Genomic DNA, 3,781 nt, shown 5'->3' with positions numbered 1-3,781 from the left:
ATGTTCAAACCTTCAGGCAGAAAGAAGGTGAATCCCTCTATGAAGCTTGGAAAAGATACAAACAGTTGACCAAAAAGTGTCCTTCTGACATGCTTTCAGAATGGACCATCCTGGATTTATGCATCAATTACTTACTCATGTAAACCCTAGTGACTAGTTTATTATAAATAGGACCTTTTACTATTGTATTAGGCGTCTTTTTGACCATCTTTGGACGCCTGGTTCTTAGATCAGAGGGGCTGGCCATCTCGGCCATGCCTGGACCTTTCACTTATGTATTTTCAATGGTAGAGTTTCTACACTCCATAGATTAAGGTGTGGAGCTCTGCTGTTCCTCAAAGATTAATGCAAAGTACTACTGTTTTCTATTCAATTCTTCTTATTTCTCTTCTAAGATATCCATTTGCACCCAAGAACGTGATGAAGGTGATGATTATGTATGACGCTCATCATCCTTCTCCCTTATGAACGCGTGTCTGACAAACACTTCCGTTCTACATGAATTAAGCTAGAATGAGTATCTCTTAGATCTCCTAACCAGAATCTTCGTGGCGTAAGCTAGAATGATGGCGGCATTCAGGAGAATCCGGAAAGTCTAAACCTTGTCTGTGGTATTCCGAGTAGGATTCAATGATTGAATGACTGTGACGAGCTCCTAACTCGCGATTGCAGGGCGTTAGTGACAGACGCAAAAGGATAGTAAATCCTATTCCAGCATGATCGAGAACCGACAGATGAATAGCCGTGCCGTGACAGGGTGCGTGAGCATATTATTCACTGAGAGGATAAGATGAAGCCATTGACAAGGGTGATGCCTCCAGACGATTAGCCGTGCCGTGACAGGGCATTGGATCATTTTCCCGTGAGATGACCGAAAGTAGCCATTGACAGTGGTGATGTATCACATAAAGCCAGCCATGGAAAGGAGTAAGACTGATTGGATGAAGATAGCAGGAAAGCAGAGGTTCAGAGGAACGAAAAGCATCTCCACTCGCTTATCTGAAATTCCTACCAATGATTTACATAAGTATTTCTATCCCTATCTTATTATATTAAATTCGAAAACACCATTATCACTTTATATCTGCCTGACTGAGATTTACAAGGTGACCATAGCTTGCTTCATACCAACAATCTCCATGGGATTCGACCCTTACTCACGTAAGGTATTACTTGGACGACCCAGTGCACTTGCTGGTTAGTTGTATCGAAGTTGTGACAGTCATGAACGGAGTTGTGTCCACACAGAGAGCCACAATGAGGATTAATACAATTATATATTGTTAATCTCACACAAGTACAAAGAACATGGAACACAATTTCGTGCACCAAGTTTTTGGCGCCGTTGCCGGGGACTTAATTGTTCCTGTTTGGCGCCAAGAATCGTCTGAGATCCCAATCCCGGCAACAACACCAAGTTTTTGGTGCCGTTGCTGGGGATTGTTTGAGTCTTCGGCAAGCTTTTGGTCCGGTAACATCAGTGCCAGATTCCCTTTTGATCCGGCAACAGCACCAAGTTTTTGGCGCCGTTGCCGGGGATTGTTTGTGTATGGACAACTGACGGCTCATCTTGTTGCTCAGATTAGGTAATTTTCTTTTCGTTTTGTTTTCAAAAAAAAATTTTTCAAAATTTTCTCACTTGTTTTCGAAAAAAAAAAATTTGTTTTCAAAAAAAAAAAATTTTATTCAAAATTTTTAAAGAATGAATTCTAGTGTTTCATGAAGCATGTGAAGCCTAGCTGGCTGTAAAGCCATGTCTAAATTCCTTTGGACTGAGGCTTCCAACCATCAGTTGTTACACGACTGTAGGGTATGTCAGGCATGTCATGTCTGAATTACATGCTGAAGCTTGGCTGGCCATTGGCCATGTCTAGTGTTTTGGACTGGAGCTTTCTTTGAAAAGCTTGGCTGGCTAGTGAGCCATGTCTAATTCCTGGACTGAAGCTTTAGACTAAGAATGCAAGATTCCTGGAATTCATATTAAAAATTTTGGAATCCTTATTTTTTCTTTTTCATATAATTTTCGAAAAAAATCCAAAAAAATTAGAAAATCATAAAAATCAAAAATATTTTTCTGTTTCTTGTTTGAGTCTTGAGTCATATCATAAGTTTGGTGTCACTTGCATATGCATCTTGCATTTTTCGAAAATATCATGCATTCATAGTGTTCTTCATGATCTTCAAGTTGTTCTTGGTAAGTCTTCTTGTTTGAAAATAACATAATCAATTAATGTTTTGATTCAAAAATTTGAAGTTTGTTACTTGCTTGTTAAGAAAGATTCAAACTTTAAGTTCTAGAATCATATCTTGTGATTTCTTGTGAATCAAGTCATTAATTGTGATTTTTAAAAATCAAATCTTTTTCAAAAACTAATTTCTATCATATCTTTTCAAAATATCTTCTTATCTTATCTTTTTCAAAAATTTGATTTCAAAATATCTTTTCTAACTTCCTAACTTCTTATCTTTTCAAAATTTGTTTCAACTAACTAACTAACTTTTTGTTTGTTTCTTAACTTTTTCAAAACTACCTAACTAACTCTCTCTCTCTAATTTTCGAAAATATCTTCCCTCTTTTTCAAAAATTTCTTTTTAATTAACTAATTAATTTTATTTTTTATTTTTGATTTCAAAAATTTTCGAAAATTACTAACATTTTTCAAAAACCATTTTCGAAAATCACTAACTCTTTTTCAAAAATATTTTCGAAAATTCTCTCTCTCCCATCTTATTCTATTTATTCATTCATATCCTAACATCTCATCTCGCATCTCAACCCTCCTCACATATGTGTTTCTTCCATTACATTACATTCTTTGTCTCCCCCTCTTTTCTTCCACTCACAAAGGGATCCCTATACTGTGGTATAAAGGACCCATATTATTATTATTATTTTTGTGCGCCCTCTTCTTTGTCATATGAGCAGGAGCAAGGACAAGAACATTCTTGTTGAAGCAGATCCATAACCTGAAAGGACTCTGAAAAAAAAAATTGAGAGAAGCTAAATTACAACAATCCAGAGATACCCTTTCAGAAATTTTCGAACAGAAAAAGGATATGGCAGCCGAAAATAATAATAATGTAAGGAAGATGCTTGGTGACTTTACTGCACCTAATTCCAATTTACATGGAAGAAGCATCTCCATTCCTGCCATTGGAGAAAACAACTTTGAGGTGAAACCTCAATTAGTTTCTCTGATGCAGCAGAACTGCAAGTTTCATGGACTTCCATCTGAAGATCCTTTTCAGTTCTTAACTGAATTCTTGCAGATATGTGATACTGTTAAGACTAATGGAGTAGATCCTGAAGTCTACAGGCTCATGCTTTTCCCTTTTGCTGTAAGAGACAGAGCTAGATTATGGTTGGATTCTCAACCTAAAGACAGCCTGAACTCTTGGGATAAGCTGGTCACCGCTTTCTTAGCCAAGTACTTTCCTCCTCAAAAGCTGAGCAAGCTTAGAGCTGATGTTCAAACCTTCAGACAGAAAGAAGGTGAATCTCTCTATGAAGCTTGGGAAAGATACAAACAGTTGACCAAAAAGTGTCCTTCTGACATGCTTTCAGAATGGACCATCCTGGATATATTCTATGATGGTCTATCTGAACTATCAAAGATGTCACTGGACACCTCTGCAGGTGGATCCATTCACCTAAAGAAAACGCCTGCAGAAGCTCAAGAACTCATTGACATGGTTGCTAATAACCAGTTCATGTACACTTCTGAAAGGAATCCTGTGAGTAATGGGACGCCTATGAAGAAGGGAGTTCTTGAAGTTGATA

The 3,781-nt window shown here is 37.4% G+C and overlaps 1 non-coding gene across 1 annotated transcript; it reads right to left on the bottom strand.

The window, feature by feature from the left end:
* Window positions 1-3,453: 3,453 nt before the first annotated feature.
* LOC112761894 (small nucleolar RNA R71) lies at window positions 3,454-3,561 on the bottom strand. Its single transcript, XR_003182265.1, has one exon. It is a non-coding gene; the product is annotated as a small nucleolar RNA R71 (small nucleolar RNA).
* Window positions 3,562-3,781: the final 220 nt, after the last annotated feature.

The sequence above is a fragment of the Arachis hypogaea genome, chromosome 16 (assembly GCF_003086295.3).
Source record: "Arachis hypogaea cultivar Tifrunner chromosome 16, arahy.Tifrunner.gnm2.J5K5, whole genome shotgun sequence".
Classification (NCBI taxonomy): domain Eukaryota; kingdom Viridiplantae; phylum Streptophyta; class Magnoliopsida; order Fabales; family Fabaceae; genus Arachis; species Arachis hypogaea.
Note: the sequence above shows the minus strand (reverse complement) of the source record. Positions and strands in the feature narration are given on the sequence as shown.